Source organism: Helianthus annuus, chromosome 9 (genome assembly GCF_002127325.2).
Source record: "Helianthus annuus cultivar XRQ/B chromosome 9, HanXRQr2.0-SUNRISE, whole genome shotgun sequence".
NCBI classification, from domain to species: Eukaryota; Viridiplantae; Streptophyta; class Magnoliopsida; order Asterales; family Asteraceae; genus Helianthus; species Helianthus annuus.
This window is the reverse complement of record NC_035441.2, coordinates 128,070,471-128,088,476: the sequence shown is the minus strand read 5'-3', so window position 1 is coordinate 128,088,476 and position 18,006 is coordinate 128,070,471. Positions and strand designations below refer to the sequence as shown.

The 18,006-nt window shown below is 40.2% G+C and overlaps 1 protein-coding gene across 1 annotated transcript in view; it reads left to right on the top strand.

Moving 5' to 3' along the window:
* Positions 1 to 18,006, top strand: part of LOC110878604 (protein ZINC INDUCED FACILITATOR-LIKE 1) — a 71,247-nt gene that overhangs the window by 41,712 nt on the left and 11,529 nt on the right. The window lies entirely within an intron of this gene.

Here is an 18,006-nt window from a genome sequence, read left to right as displayed (position 1 = left end):
TACAATGTACAATGCACTAATCAAACCTCTAACAATTGATTACGGTTTCAATCATCCAAAGAATATTGGATGGGTTTGTGAATCCTATAGGCCTATGATTGTACTTATGTTAGCTTGAAAAAGTTAATGATTGTGTAAAGAATAAATAATTATCATGAATGCATATTTAAAATAAAGTGTATCTTATGAAATCACTTGTGTTAACGTTTGAATCCTATTCTGATTAAAAGATAAGTTTATAACGTACGTGTTCCATCCCAACACGATAAAACGGCAAAAAATTGACTATGATTCTCATCTTATGATTGATGATGAAATTGTGTGTTTCAATGATAAGAGGTAGACCCTAATATAATTAAGTACAGCTAGTTACGGTTTACATATGTTTTGATGATGATTTTGGTTATATTAATTAAACGAATCATTGATTTACCATTCAATGACTAGTTTTAAAAATATGATAAACTCCAACAATTTTTTGTGTTGATTTTGTTTTACGTTTTAAAAATAACAAAAAAATAACAAACGCTGAAGAAAATTTATATATTTAACCAATTTACTAAATTTAGAATGTCCTCTGCAACATTCATTTAGAAAAAGTTTCTGTTTGAGACTAGAAAATAGGTCAAAAACCGTGGATTTTTGTAGACTGTCCGGTTTGAGTACTAGTTTCCTTTTTATGTTTAGGGTATCCAAACGGAAGAGTTTTTTAAGCGTGACATGTATCGCTTAAACCGTATTCTAGTGAATTTAATCATAAAACAATAGTTTACTTTATTTGATTAAGGAATGACCAAGATATGATCATCCAAACTCAACACAGAAATCTATCCTAAACGGGAAAAACACTTACGTGTTTCCCGTTGATCGTTTTTAGAGTTTTTATGCATGAATATAATATAAGACATATTTTAGCACATTGATTATTACATATAGAAGATGTAGCATAATGGTTTAGGTTTTGATTAGCCAAGATGTGCATGTTGTTCAGTTCTGTTTAAACATAATGGAAAACATGAATAATATACGTGTTACAGCAGATAGGCCAGCAGAGAATCCAGTCAAAGATGCAGCCATTGAGTTTGACATACTTGTCAGGATGATCTGGTTCCTCCTTAGTATGTAAGATGATGATGGTGATGAACCGAAACAAAGGAAGGTTTTGGTTATGGAGAGAGAGACGAAATTGATGTTAGGAGGGTTGTGTGAATTGTGTAATTGTCTAACCCTTAAACTCTCTAATAATCTCATATATACACCCAAGAGGAAACCTAATTAGTTAATAAGGGTAATATGGTCCATCAACAATTACCAACTAATTATTAATAGGTTATTAATATATTTTGATCTATATAATATAAATGATTATAATGGCTACCAGATTAAATACGCATAAGCCCTTTAGCGTCTGATTTGTATTTATATTTGTCTATATGTCATTACACCGGCAGAACATATGTTAGAGACATACAAAATCAAACTGAGGAAATTTTTTATTGATTAAAATATAAGCTAGTACAATACGCCACTAAATAAGGTCTTCAGTAAGTCCCATATTCGATACATGTTCTTTGAAAACTTTAGGTGGGAGACCTTTAGTCATCAGATCCGCAAGCATATCTTAATACTAATATACTCAATACAAATATTATTTTCCTCAACTCGTTCACGTACGAACAAATATTTTGTATCGAGATATAAACTAGCTCCAGTCGAACTGTTACTGTTTGAGAAACTAACGACAGCTGAGTTATCACAGTAAAGCTTCAATGGTCTAGAAATGGAATTAACGATTTTGAGTCCAGTGATCAGATTTCTAAGCAACATTCCATGACAGGTTGCGTTGTATACAACAATGTATTCTGCCATCATTGTGGAAGTTGTAGTTTAGTGTTGTTTATGACTCTTCCATGAGATAGGTCCGCCTGCTAACATAGAGATGTAGCCCGAAGTGGATTTCTTGTCATCTTTGCATTTGGCAAAGTCAGAATCAGAATAACCTACCACTTCTAAGTGATCACTTCTTCTATAAGTCAGTTTATAGTCTTTCGTCCCTTGCAGATATCTAAGGACCTTCTTAGCTGCTTTCCTGTGATCTAGGCCAGGATTAGTCTGATAACGGCCTAGCATTCCAGCAATATAAGCGATATCTGGGCGAGTACAGACTTGAGCATACATTAGGCTCCCGACCACTGACGCGTAAGGTATCTGGCTCATTTGCTCCTTTTCAACCTCTGTTGTCGGACACTTGAATGAACCGAAAACATCTCCCTTAACTACTGGAGCGACTGAGGGTTTACACTGTTGCATGTTGTAACGTGTAAGGACACGATCTTTGTAAGTCTTCTGAGACAATCCTAAGATCCCTTTGTGTCTATCTCGGTGAATTTCGATGCCAATGACGTAAGAAGCATCTCCGAGATCCTTCATGCCGAAGTTATGCGAAAGTAACTACTTCGACTCATGCAACATGTCTAAACTAGTACTTGACAATAGAATATCATCTACATAAAGAACAAGTATAGTAAAATTACTCCCACTCATCTAGAGGTAGGTGCATTGATCCACTTAATTCTTCATAAACCTTGTCTCTTCATGACTTCATCAAACTTAAGGTACCATTGACGTGATGCTTGTTTTAAACCATAAATGGATTTCTTCAACTTATAGACTAAATGCTCCTGACCGTCAGGTTTAAAGCCTTCAGGTTGTTTCATGTAAACATCTTCGTCTAAGTTTCTGTTAAGGAAAGCAGTTTTGACATCCATCTGATGCAGCTCCAAATCAAAATGAGCTACTAGGGCCATAACGATCCTTAATGAATCTTTACTAGAGACTGGTGAAAACATCTCTTGATAATCAATTTCCTCTTTCTGAGTGTAGCCCTTTGCAACCAATCTCGCTTTGTAGCGTTCAACGTTCCCATTCGGATCCAGTTTTGTTTTGTTTTGAACACCCATTTACAACTTACAGGTTTAACACCGTTTGGTAATTCTACCAAATCCCAAACGTCATTTTTCTTCATGGATTCAAGCTCATCAATCATTGCTTTGTTCCATTCAGAAGACTGATCACTGCTAATGGCTTCATTATAAGAGGTGGGATCATTGAGCTTTCCAGCATCCATTTCAGTCAGGTAGGTAACATAATCATCCCAATTAGTAGGCCTTCTTTGTCTAGATGACCTCTTGAGTTGATTATCGGGTTCAGCATTGTCTTGGTTTTAAGCGTTTGATGTGCCTTCGTTATGAGGTATAATGGGTTCTGATTGTGGAGATGGAATTTATGCAGTAGCTTTAGGTGCAGTTGTTGCATTGGGTACAAGAGGAGTAAATGGAGTAATGGTAAGCGACGAGTCCCCCCCCCCCCCCCCCCCGCGTCTTGTACTTCTTGCAATTCTTCGTAAGGGTTGGTACTGCTCCCACTGACCTTGAAATCCTCCAGGAACGCAACATGCTTGGTTTCAACAATACAGGTGATATGGGAAGGACAATAGAAACGATAACCCTTTGAGTGATCAGGATACCCGATAAAGAAACAGGTAACTGTTTTAGGTCAAGTTTCCTTAGGAAAGGATTATAGAGTTTTGCTTTAGCAATACAGCCCCATACTTTCATATATTTAAGACTTGGTTTCCTTCCTGTCCAAAGTTCATAAGGAGTTTTAGGGACAGACTTAGAAGGAACTCTATTGACTATATGAACAGCTGCTTTTAACGCTTCAGACCAGAGGAATAATGGTAAATTAGTGTTGGCTAACATACTGCCCACCATGTTCATAAGGGTACGATTTCTTTGTTCAGCGACACCGCTCTACTGAGGTGTACCAGGCATGGTGTTTTGGTTCACAATCCCCTAGCCCTTACAAAACTCATAAAATGGACCAGGAGCTTGACCCACATCAGTATGTCTTCCATAATATTCACCGCCTCTATCTGATCTCACAACTTTAATCTGACGATCTAATTGCTTTTCAACTTCAGCTTTATAATCTTTAAAAGTTGTAAGAGATTCAGATTTTTCCTTAATGAGATACAAGTACATGTAACGAGAATAATCATCAATGAAATTGATAAATGAAGTATCTCCTGTTATGCCAACGATTTGGTAGGGACTACTAATGTCAGTATGAATGAGTTCTAATAAATTAGAGCTCCTAGTGGCACCTTTCTTATTCGCTAATGTCATTTTGCCTTTAAGACATTTGACACATGTTCCAAAATCAGTGAAATCGAGAGGAGGTAAGACTTCATCCTTTACGAGACGATTTAATCGTTCTCTTGAGATGTGGCATAAACGTTGATGCCACAACATAGATGAAGTCTCTAAGTCTTGAATCTGTTTCATCTTTGTGAGTGATTCATTAATATTATATGACAGCAAAGATTTGGAAAAATTATCATACAGTTCTAATATATAGAGACCACCATCCAGAATGCCAGTACCATAAATAACAGAATCATAGAGAATAGAGAGTTTGCGATGACCATAGGAAACAACAAAACCGTCCATGTCTAACTTTGGTCCTGGTACAAGGTTCCGAGTCACCTCAGGAACATATAAGGTATCATAAAGTTTAATACATAAACCAGTTTTCAAAAATAATTGTAATGTTCTTATGGCCTTCACTTCTAATTCCCGATCATCCCCAACTTTAAGAGTTCTTTGGTTTCTTCCCAGCTTCTGGATTGAAAGGAATCCCTGAGTAGAGTTGGTTACATGAACCATGGAGCCAGAATCAAACCACCAAGAATTAGTAGGAACATTTAAATTAAAGGACTCAAGTATCATGAAAAAATCGTTACCTTTCTTAGCCAGCCACTCCTTGAAGTCAGGGGCATTCCTTTTGCTTATGTCCTGTTTTCTTACAGAACTTGCAATAGGGTTTGCCTAAGGAGCTCTTAGAGCTGGAAGGTGCACTTGTATTAGGATTTGGCTTTTGGATTTTGGAAGCATCCTTTCTGTGATGATTGTTCTTCCTCTTCTTAGAGCTGGAGGTGGTGAAGTTAGCAACATCAGTAGTGCAATCCATCTTCATACGCTCTTCCTCCTGCACGTACATAGCGACCAGCTCACTCATCGTCCATTTGTCCTTCTGAGTGTTGTAATTGATCTTGAATGCTTCATAGGACGAAGGAAGCGAAGTGATGATGAAGTGAACAAGAAAACCATCACTGATTTCCATCTCTAGCCCTTTCAGCTTATTAGCCATGTCATGCATCATCATGATGTGCTCGCAGCAGTACTTTGAGTAGTAAGGTCTGATGGCTTATTCTCTCTAAGAGCATAATCGAAATCAAGCAATCCAAGTGTAAGCATGAGGGCAACCTTCCATTTAGCAAAGTTATCACCAGTCAAAGGTGGAATCCCGCAATTGGGTGCTTATAGTGGAAATAAGATGAGAAAGTTATGATACTAAGAAAGAAGTCCTAATGTGATCTAAGGGCATGTTATACTAAGGCAGGCATAAATAATGACCATTTTAATTATGAAGCTGTGATATTGTCTATTACTAACATCAAAATCATAGACTTAGTTAAAATTCTACTTAAACGAGGACAAATCAACTTTGGCCAGAAGTGTAATCATTTAAGTATGTGTGCAAAGTAATCGTGACAAATCAGCTTTGGCCAGAAATGAGACTATCACTTTAGTTATGCACTTGTCAAGTATGCTAGACATGAATGAATTAAATCAGCTTTGGCCAGAAATCAAGACATTTCACGTTTGCAATGCATACTAAACATAGTTTTATAATACTTGAACAATAATAGATGTATTAAATCAGCTTTGGCCAGAAATGATACACCAGAAGCTCATTCAAGTTATGCTATTTTGGTTTTGTAAAAGTTATCTGATTCTGATTAGTTAATTAATTGTTTACAAAACCAAGTATTTAATAGCAAACCACCTGTTAGCGCAGATCAAACTCATTAAGCTCTCGAGTCACAACCTCGTTCTTTCGAGTCGAAACCATGGTCTCGACTACTGTATTTTATGAGATCTCGACTCATAATGAGGTCTCGAGGCGCAACCACGGTCTCAAGTTGTGAAGATTGAAGCCCTTAATCGAAACCTCAGTGGTCTCGTGTTGAAACTATATGGTCTCGAGTCGAGACTTTTGTCTCGAGTTGTAAAGATTTGAGGACCTTATGATTTCGAGTCGAGACCTTGTAGTCTTGAGTCGAGATCTGATGGTCTCGAGTTGCAATCTGATGGTCTCGAGTCCACTGTTAACAGCTGTTATTGTGATAATAACTGAAAGCTCAAAATTTTAGGGATTGTGGGATAATGTTTCCTGTTTTATTGCTGATCTAGACTTATCAAAAGATTTTGAAAATTATAACTGATTATCTTTTAACAGTTTTCGAAGTTTTAAAAGATAAAATTCAGATCAAAACAGTAAAAACACCCACTAATCCAAATTATATTCCAAAACTTAAGGAATTTTCGAGTTTTTCTTAGAACATATGATGAACCATATAAAAAATAAAGCATGATTCTAGGATCCGAAACCTTAAATTTAAGACTTTTGTTAATAGATTTCGGACATTAATTTACCCATTACGATTTCGAGTCAATATTTTAAACAACATCTTCCGAAAACAGTGATTTCGGCTCATTGGTACTCGAAACCAGCCGTGATTTATATGGCTTTAAAAAATTTTCTGTTTTCCAGATTTTAATCCCAGAATAATGGATACGAAAAAAAAATAGAACTGATTTATCAACATACGATACCACATGTTGATCAGTTCTGTTTAAACATAATGGAAAACATGAATAACATACCTGTTACAGCAGACAGGCCAGCAGAGAATCCAGTCAAAGATGCAGCCATTGAGTTTGACATACTTGTCAGGATCTGGTTCCTCCTTAGGATGTAAGATGATGATGGTGATGAACCGAAACAAGGGAAGGTTTCGGTTATGGAGAGAGAGACGAATTGATGTTATGAGGGTTGTGTGAATTGTGTAATTGTCTAACCCTTAAAGTCTCTAATAATCTCCTTATATATACACCCAAGAGGAAACCTAATTAGTTAATAAGGGTAATATGGTCCATAAACAATTACCAACTAATTATTAATAGGTTATTAATATATTTTGATCTATATAATATAAATTATTATAATGGCTACCAGATTAAATATTATGATAACTATATATTTAATCTCACAGTGCGTAAGCATTAAAACATGCAATATAGCACTTGGAAGGATTCACTGAATGCAACGTGCTTAGCTGCCATAGAAAAACGGGATCCTTTGACTAGTTTATGTGTTTTAATGATACTATTGTTACAATATATCTACAAGAATGATAAATAATGAGTTAAAGAATTAAAAGTGAAAGAACAACGAATAAAAGTGACGAATTGTGCAAAAGAACAAATCATAAATGAAGAATGAGTATTGTAACTGTTGATGAAACAAATAATAGAACAAGGGTAGTAGCTGGGCTGCTTAGGCAAAAGGGTTGAAGGGTTCAACTTTGCCTAACGCAGGTCGTGGGGTTCCCTCACGTTTGCAAGACGTGGAGAGAGGTTCACTAGTTTATTTTTGTTGTTTGCTAAAGATCCTCCTCTGAAATGTGTTCAGATCGGATGAACTAGCAAAAGGAATGTGTGTGTTGGATGTGAAAGGGAGTGTCTTGCATGAAGCAAGTACTCGATGTGAATGACCAGAGATCTTAGGAATCAGGGCTGGCCAGGAATGTTTGCTTAGTAAATGAAGTGTTGAATTTATAGGAGAAGGCATCTCTCAATGAGGAATGCATTTGACTAGTGGCCATGCTTGCAGTGAGGGACTTACCCTTTCGGGGGTTGAAGCCTTTTGCCCCGCCGATAAAAGAGTGTGCTCTGTGGATCTGCGTTACTTTTGCGGCTGGTGAGTTGGTGAAGCAACCCAGAGATGTGACTTCTTACTGTTTCCGAGATGCTTTATTTCAGCTCCCCAGGTTTTGTATCTTTGAATCTTTTTACCTTTTAAGCATTCATGTATTAATGTCATTTTATTTGGTCTTGGGCTACCCCCGTCATCAGTCCCCCAAGTCAGATGTTTTTGTGGGATGAGCTCAAAGACTTCTGACTTTTGTACATGTATTTTTCTGCTTAAAGGCTTCAAGGGTTCGAAGCTTGAAGGGTTGGAAACGGTTTTGGGGTTTTTTGAATTTTGAATTTGATAAGACAGTTGACATGACTTGTGGCAGTTTGTCTGGCGGCGGTTTTTAATTCATTTGCCTAGTCATATTAATTCTTATCTCCTTAATTTACATATGCTTTAACACAAGAAACATCATTCGCTTTCTTTTTCTCAAGTTTTCCTTTTTTCAAAAACAGGGTAGTTTCCTCTGTTTAATTTTCTGTTTAATTTTCGCATATCATGGGTGCTCGTAAGGATTTGGCAAAGTCATTTTCTCGAATGACTCAGGAGAAGGTTGATTTATTTTGTATGGAGTGGGGGGTAGGAACAAAATTTAAACCGGTTGCACCGGCTTGTGATGAATCTATCAATGAATGTCCTCCTGTTTCAATTGCTTTATATTGTCAACATTTTGAGTTTTCCAATCTTTGTTACCCGTTTTCAAACTTCGTTTTGAATATTCTGGAATATTATCGAGTTTCATTTGGTCAGATTCATCCCCTTGGCATGGCTAGGGTTTTGCATTTTGAAATTTTGTGTCGGGCCTCCGGGTATGATCCGTCCTTGTTGTCCTTCCGTCGTTTCTTTCGGCTTGCTAAGAATGGTGATTGGTTTACCTTCGAGACCACTCAAGTTGATACCTGCTTGGTTTCGTCCATGGTTTCTACACTTGGGGTCTGGAAGGACCAGCTTTTTTGGGTGTCAGAAGAGATTGTTCCTTTTAAACTTGTTTGGAGACACCCAGATGCCGTTTTGAACGAACCAGAGCCTTCTGCTTTTGACATAAACACTCGTTTTTTAGAAACTCTCAGGGAGTGCCCTTCGAGGCTTCGCCCCTTCCCTGAGCATTTGTTGGTGTTATTGGGTCTTAGTAAAGTGTGGGAAAAGGCCAATCGGGATCCGGTGCTTATTAGAGATGGGAAGGGTATGCTTTTGTTCTTCTCTTGCTCTTTTGTTCCTATTTCTTTGTTTGCTTATGTGTTTTTATATTTGTGTTGCAGTTATGTCTGTTCTTGACTTTATCAAAAGTGATGATACCTCCGACGTTGGTTTTGATGATGTTGTTGCTACCCCTGGTGAGAATGCGGTTGTTAGGGGTTCTGATTATAGGTTCGAGGGTTCCGGGTATGTAAATGTCCCCAATGTCAGAGGTTTTACCAAGGCTACTGCTTCCAAGGGTTCCACTCGTCGTTCACAACGCCATCTGAAAGGTGTTGATCAGCCTTCTGGTTCGGAGCCTATCGATGTTAGTGATGATATTGAAGTGTCAGCGGATCAAGCTATGGATGTCAGCAAAGGTAAGGAGAAGGAGTTAATTGTTTCGAGCAAAAAGAAGAAGTTAATTAAGAAAGGTAGTACTCCTGTTATTCAAGGTTCATCAGTCAAAAGCGTTGAGAGCTTCGAAGGTTCAGAGGGTCAGGAGGTTTATGTGCCTAATTGAGGGGGGTTAAGGTTGGTGATAGTTTCAAAGACCCGACTGTTTGCGCTGAGGCCTTAGCTCATTTCACTCCTCCCGGTGTTTGAAGCGCTATATCTGAGATGGAGGCTGATCATCTTATTTCTAGGATGATGCTGAGTTCCTGCAACCTTTCGGCCCTGTTGGCTGAAGGTGTTACCCTCTTTGCTAAGGGCATGCAGGAGTATGTGGAGGCCTCTAAGAAGAAGGAAAATATGAAAGCTTCGATTGCCGCCATGAAGAAGGAGATTGATGGTTTTTTCTGAAAAGGAGCTGGCTTGGGTTAAGAAGGAGGGTGAGCTGACAAGAAGACATGAAATTGAGATGAGTGATCTCAAAAAGAGTTTTGAAGCCGATAGATTGAAGCTAAAATCTGACAGGGAGGCCTTAGTTGTTCAACAAAGGGCTTTTGATGAGGAAAAAGATGGCTAAAGGCTTTGGTTGCCCAGGCCACTGGGGATAACCAGTGGCTTATTGAGCAGGGTTTTCATCAAGTTGTGACCTATCTTCTTCACTCTAAAGAGTTCACTTCTGCTCTGGGTGAAGTTTACACTAAACTGCTCAATCTCGGTAAACATCAAGGTCTTCTTGCAAGTTATAAGCTTCATGAGTCTGGCCATCCTTTGGAAAAATCTCTTTTGTACCGTCCCGAGGCTTCCGATGTCTTCAAGGGTTCGTAGAGCAGATGGAAAGGCTAACATACCCATATGTGAGCCAAGTTGCTTTTTGCTGTGGTAAGCCCCTCTCTATCTTGAAGGAACTAAAGCCTGATGGTCTCAATGAGAAGGTTTTGCAGGGTGCCTCTAAGCCCTCTGCTGATGCATGATATTCGTAGCTTTCTTAGCATCCTTTTAAAACAATTTGTGGTTTGTAATCGTAACTTCAAACAATATTAGGTTTTGCAGGAACCCTTAAGGTTCCTGTTATGTGGTTGTGTTTTAGGTCTGTATGGCCGTTTGAACAATTTCTGAACTTACAAGTCACTAGGACTTGTTTTTAACTTGTGTTTGGATGTTTGAAAGTCTTTCAAGGCTTTCTTTGCTATGATACTATGTTTGACTATTTTCTTTTTGTTGTGTTTTTATACTTGTGCTTATTTTGTTAAGGCAGCTTGGTTGGCTTTAAGCCTTTAAGCTTTTTGCCAATCTCGTATGTAGGTTTAAGCCTTCAATGCTTCTTGGGTTGCCATGTGTGTAGCTTGAAGCCTTCAAGGCTTCTTGGGTTTGTGACTTTGCTTGGTTTGTATCCTTTGCTCAAGTTGTTGCATTGTTCCTTAAGTTATTTTCTGCTTTTCTTTTAGCTTTGTCTTTATCAAGTTTGCGTTGTCTTTATGTTTTTTATACCTTAAAGGGTTCAGTGCTGCAGTCACTTAGCCTTGGTATTTTTAACAAGAAGACATAGCACCTATCCTACTCATCATTTTCCTATTTTCATTTGATTTCGCAAGCCCGTTTGTTGGTTGTTTTTCTAAGGCTTAAGGAACATTTGGTGTAGGCTGTTCAAACCTCTCTTTGAGACCATTTTGTTTTTGATAATAAGTCTCATGGAGTTGTATTGATTTAGGAACTCACCCCTATATAGGTCCATTTAACCTTTGAACCTATTGAGCGATGTAGCCTGGGAGCTCATCCCCTTACATGGCCCCTGCCATGGAGTTTTTTGCTAGGTTCTCAACCTGATCTTAGGATAGAAAGACAAAATTGATAAAACAACTTCATTCATTCAAGAAATACTTGTTTTTACAAAAGGTTTTCTTAGTGCCATTCTTGAAGTGCAACTTTTGAAATACAAACCAATCTTTCATGTTTAGACATGGAACCTCTTCAAGGTTTTTCCATTCCAATGCCTTGGAAGCCTTTTACCCTCTGAGTCTGCTAGCTTGTAAGATCCACCCTTATGTGTTTCCAGGATGGTGTACGGGCCTTCCCATTTTGGACCAAGCTTTCCTTGGTTTTCTTTTTTACTAGCTTCATTGTTTCTGAGTACCAGTTCTCCTGGCTTGAAACGTTCACTTTTGACTCTCTTGTTGTAATAGGCTTCCATTCGTTGCTTGTACTTGGCCTCTTGAATTGTAGCTTGGTCTCGTGCTTCCTCTAGGAGTTGTAAGTTCAACATGGTCTCTTTTTTGTTCAATTCGGGATCCATGTTGACAATTCGTTGTGTTACAACTCCTATTTCAGCTGGGATTACAGCTTCAGACCCAAATACCAAGCTATAGGGTGTTCTTTTGTGGCTTGTTTTTTCGGTTTTTCTTATGGCCCATAGAACACTTGGCAATTCTTCAAGCCAGTTGCTTTCATATCTTCCCAATCTGGCTTTGATACCTTCCACTATGCTTCGATTTGTTCTCTCCACTTGACCATTTGATTGCGGGTAAGCTACTGAGCTGAAAACTTGATTGATCATGTATTCTTTGCACCAAACGCTGAAAGGCTTCTCAACAAACTGCTTTCCATTGTCAGTGACAAGGACTCCCGGCAATCCATAACGGCAAATGATGCTTTCCCAAATGAATTCAGTGATTTGCTTGCCTGTGATCTTTGCAAGTGGTTTAACCTCAGGCCACTTGGTAAAATAGTCTATGGCCACCAACAAAAATTTTACTCCACCTTTGCTTGGGGGGAATGGACCGACAATATCCATGCCCCATTTATGGAATGGCCATGCTGAGGTTATTGGGACAAGATCATGTTTGGGACTTTTTGGGACAGGTGCATGAATCTGGCAGGCATCAAACTTCCTTAGCTGCTCAGTGGTATCTCGGTGCATTGAGGGCCAAAAGTATCCGAGGTTCATAAGTTTGGCAACCACCGATCTAGCTCCAAAATGAGCTCCGCATATTCCTTCATGGACCTCTTTGACCAAATACTGACTTTGTTCAGGACCAACACATCTTAGCAAGGGTGCGAGGTAACCCTTTTTGTATAGGGTCTCACCTTGTAGAATGTACTGCCTTGCCTTGATCTTAACCCTTTCGGCCTCTGTTTGGTCATTAGGAAGTTCACCATTTTTAAGGAACTTCTTAATTGGAGTCATCCAATTTGGATCTTCATCAGTGACTACATCTTGAACTTCCAACTCATCAATTGACGGAGCTTTTAGCACCTCTACCAACACCTTTTTAGTGAGGTGAGCGAAGGTAAGAGAGGCCAGTTTGCGTAGAGCATCAGCCTTCTTATTTTGAGACCTTGGAATCTGTTTGATTGTACACATTTGGAAGGTGTTCATCAATTCTTTGGATTTTTCTTTGTATCTTTTCATGTTGGGCTCTTTTGCAATGTAGCTATCATTCACTTGGCTTGATACCAGCAACGAATATGTGAACACTTCAAGCTTTTGGACCTTCATTTCTTTAGCCAATCTTAAGCCAGCTACCAGTGCTTCGTATTCGGCTTCGTTTTTGGTTGTCTGAAAGTCAAAGCGAAGAGCATATGTGAATTCTAACCCTTCTGGGTTGATCAGAATAAGCCCAGCCCCTGACCCTTCAACGCTTGAAGCCCCATCGGTAAAAAGCTTCCTGGCTTCAAGGTTTGAGGGTTCAGTAGCGGTTGTGTTTACTTCAGTGATGGTTTGCTTAGGGACTTCTATAATGAAATCAGCCAAGACTTGGGCTTTGATGGCTTTTCTTGGGACATAGGTGATGTTATGTTCACCTAGTTCCACTGCCCATTTGGCTAATCGTCCCGAGTTTTCTGGTTTTTCAAGCACACTTCTAATAGGTTGGTCGGTGACCACTTGTATAGGGTGTGCTTGGAAATACCTTCGAAGCCTTCTAGCTGTTTGAACTAGGGCTAGGGCCATTTTTTCCAAAGGAGGATATTTGGTTTCAGCCAATTTTAGAGTTTTGCTGAAGAAATAAACGGGTACCTGGGTCTTATCTCTGTCAATGGTGAGGATCGCGCTTATTGCTTCTTCAGCAACTGAGAGGTAGACTGAGATCAGTTCTCCCGTTTCCGGGGCTGCCATGTCAGGTAGAGAAGCTAGGTGTTGCTTCATTTGGTTAAAGGCTTCTTCAGCCTCTTCAGTCCATTTGAAGTCTTTCTTATCAGTGCAACCCTTGAGCGTTTTGAAAAAGGGGAGAGACCTTTCTGCTAACTTTGAGGTAAAACACTTCAAGGCTGCAAGCTTCCCATTTAAGCTTTCAACCTCCTTCTTGGTTTTTGGTGGTTTGGTTTCAAGAACAGCTTTCACCTTGTTTGGGTTAGCCTTGATGCTTTGTTTCCCAACAATATGACCCAAGAACTTACCTTCCTCAAACCCAAATGAACATTTTTCAGGGTTGAGCTTCATGTTAACCTTTCTGAGGTTCTTGAAAGTTTCTTGAATGTCATCGAGCATTTGATACTCCGTCTTGCTTTTGATCACCAAGTCATCGACATATGCCTCCATGTTTTTACCAATTTGGCTTGCAAAGGCTTTGTCCACTAGACGTTGGTAGGTTGCTCCAGCGTTTTTGAGGCCAAAAGGCATCTTTGGGTAACAAAAGATTCCTTTATCAGTGTGGAACGCTGTCTTTTCTTCATCTTCTTCTTTCATGAGTATTCGATGATACTCTTTGTAAGCATCAAGAAAACACTTGAAAGGGTAACCGGTGAGGGAGTCAACCTTGAGATCAATTTCCGGCAGTGGATAGCAATCCTTGGGGCAAGCCTTGTTAAGATCCTTGAAATCTATGCACATCCTCCAAGAGTTGTCTGGCTTTTTGACCATAACCGGGTTTGCAACCCATGATTGGTACTTGACTTCTCGGAGAATGCCAGCTGACACAAGCTTTTCAACTTCTTGGCAAGCAGCCAGGCTTCTCTCAGGTGCTAGACTTCTTTTCTTTTGGACCACAGGCTTGACATCCGGTGGTATTCTTAACTCATGTTCAGTAATGTTCTGAGGGATCCCTGTCATATCTTCTGGACACCAAGCGAAGACATCGTTGTAATGTGTTAGCAACTTTTCAAGATACGAGAGGGTTTCTTGTGAAAGGCTTGGATTGACCCTTATTCTCTGCTCAGGGTACTTAGGATTTATGATCAACCTTTGCTTGTCTTCTTCACTTTTAGAACTTTCACCCTCAACCAGGTAGGCCTCTTGAGAAGGTTGAAGGGTTGCTATCCCCCTCTCGGTGGGAAATTTGACTGTGCCATGGCCAACAAACACGACCATGTAGAATGCACACTGCCCTGGCCTTCCAATGATCACATCATAGTTTGAAGGTATGTTGATAACCACAAAGGTGAGTGGTTGGATTCTTTCCTTCTGACCTTCGCTGAAACGAATATTAAGTGTCAGTTGCCCTAAACGCTTAAGGGGTATATCGGCAATACCTTTTATGGGGGTTCCAGAGGGTTGAAGCCTTGAACGTTCTTCATTGCTCAAGCGGTTGAAGAACTTCTCAAACATGATTTCAGTGGCTGCCCCAGTGTATATGTATGCCCTGCTTGTTTGTAACGTTCCCACAGTTGCTTCCAACACAAGAGGGTTTGAAAGAGGGTCTTTCTCTATTGGGGGAAAGCAAACACACTGAAGCTCCCAAGCTTCCAACCGTTGTCTCTTGTGTGGAACCCTTCCATCAAAATCCACCATATTGACTTCCATGCCCTTTCCTTCAGCCATTTTGTCCCTTACTCCTTTCACCAAATGAGCAATATCTCCGGACTTAACAGCTTCTTCAATCCTTTTCTTAAGCTGGAAGCAATCATTGGTGTGGTGACCCTTTTCTTCATGGAATTCACAGTATTGTGTGGAGTTCTCATTCTTTCTGCTTTTGGGGAGAGGCCTAGGAGGCCAAAAGTTTTGTTTGACTTCTTCGGTTGCGAGGATTTCCTGAGGAGTCTTGGTGAGGGGTGTGAAACTCATGCCTTTTTCCCTGTTGGAAGGGTTCTGACCTTCAGACCTTCGATGGTCTGAACCCTTTTGGCGTCTGTCATAAGAGTTAAAGTTTCCTCTCTTTCTAGCCGGGCTATTGCCTCGCCAGTTGGATCCTCTTTTCCTTTGCTCTTTAATGTCTACTGCCTCCTCTCCCCGGATGTGGGCTTCAGCCCTTTCGAGAGCTTCTTCCAAGGTCTTGGGCAGGGATTTGTTGAAATCTCTTGTGAGATATTTGGATGTGATGGCATTCATAAAACTAGCCACTCTCATTTTTTCGTCTGCCCCCACATAAGTTAGACCTTCCTTTTTGTACGTTTCTATGAGCTCTCGAAGGCTTTCATCATCTCTTTGTTTGATCTGAAAGATCACTATTGCGTCTTTAACATACCGCCTCTGTTGAGAGAAATTGGCTAGGAACCCTTTGCTTAGATCATCGAAGCTTCGAACGCTTCGAGCAGGCAAGTCATTGAACCAGATTCTGGCTGATCCGACAAGGGTTTGCATGAACATCAAACAACATTCAGCATTTGACCATTTCTCGATTCTTGCGGCACCGGTAAAGATCTGAAGATGGTCTTCGGGATCTTCAGTCCCATTATATATTCTGATGTGGGCCGGCATTTTGATCTTTGTTTGGAAATCATAATCGGCTATCTGCTGTGAAAAGCATGAGAGGTTACTTGGTTTATAAGGCTTGGCCAAATCTTCTTCAACCCTTGCACCCACATTGTTGTTATTATTGTTGTTCCCTTGAGTGGCCAACACTTGATTAATGAAGTGCTGCCATGGGAAGCTGGCCATTATCTGAGTCATCATCTTGGGCATTAGGTTGAAGCCTTCAAGGCTTCCGGGTGCAACTGAGCAGTTAATTCCCAAGGGGGTACTCATAACGGCACTTCATGCCAAACGGAGCACAGATAAAGCCAGTTCCCATGAGGTTGTTGTTGAGGGCGGAATGCTTGTTACTGGGGACTGTAGGAGTTGATCAAGGGTCAGCTCATGGCCCAAAGGAGCACCATTTGTGGCTGGTTGGGATGAGAAGAGAGGATATGATGTAGGATTTGGCCTTGCGGATAAATAAGGGTTAGGGTTCAGAGGAGGATGACTTGGACCAGCCTCATCCCTGGATGTAAAAGGAGGGATAGGAGGTTCAGGAGATAGTGTTGGTTCTGGCTCATCATAATCCAAACGAATCCTCACACCCTTGTCTCTTTCCCTACTCACATATTGGTTGAGGAGAGACCTCAACTCAAGGAAGTTGTTAGCGACCCCTTCAGGGGTAAGTTCAACACGTGAGGGGGTGCTAGAGACACCAACATTGGGGGAAGGGACCCCGGATCTGGATGGAGTTGGAGTGTTGAAAGTGAGAAACTCGGGAGTGCTCCCCGGAGTCGAAAAAGAAGTTGGTATAGCCACATGAGTCTGGCTAGTGCCTGGGGTTGAAGTGTTTGGAACCTGGTTCACTTCTCCCGGGGATCCACTTTCTGACATGGTAAGTTTAAGGTAATGGAGCTACGCTACTAGGTCTTTTTGAAGAAAAATAGTGGCGTGGCCCCATGGTGGGCGCCAACTTGTTGATGCAACAAATAATAGACCAAGGGTAGTAGTTGGGCTGCTTAGGTAAAAGGGTTGAAGGGTTCAACTTTGCCTAACGCAGGTCGTGGGGTTCCCCCACGTTTGCACGACGTGGAGAGAGGTTCACTAGTTTATTTTTGTTGTTTGCTAAAGATCCTCCTCTGAAATGTGTTCAGATTCGGATGAACTAGCAAAAGGAATGTGTGTGTTGGATGTGAAAGGGAGTGTCTTGCATGAAGCAAGTACTCGATGTGAATGACCAGAGATCTTAGGAATCGGGGCTGGCCAGGAATGTTTGCTTAGTAAATGAAGTGTTGAATTTATAGGAGAAGGCATCTCTCAATGAGGAATGCATTTGACTAGTGACCATGTTTGCAGTGAGGGACTTACCCTTTGAGGGTTGAAGCCTTTTGCCCCGCGGATAAAAGAGTGTGCTCTGTGGACCTGCGTTGCTTTTGCGGCTGGTGAGTTGGTGAAGCAACCAAGAGATGTGACTTCTTACTGTTTCCGAGTTGCTTTATTTCAGCTCCCCAGATTTTGAAGCTTTGAACCTTTTTACCTTTTAAGCATTCATGTATTAATGTCATTTTATTTTATTTGGTCTTAGACTACCCCGTCATCAGTAACACTTGCTAGAATTTCTTAGGATTCAAAAATAGTAAACAAGAGAGAGAAGTGGGGGCAATTTAGGTTAGGGCTGGTGTTTGAAAGTAAATTTTATTTTCAAAGTGTAAAGAAAAAGGTTGTATTTATAGCATGGTTGCAAAAGTCGCTAGGCGCTCCCTAGTCGGTCGACCGGGGAGTTGAGAGTACCCGGTCTACGCGGAGAGTACTCGGGGAGTACTCGGACATGTTAAATTATAAAGAAATTACTTTTTGGAGATTAAATATATGTCAAATAACACAAATTTACTAGTATTTATAACAAATTACGTGAAAATGATATTCATTATTTAATATGATAGGCATAG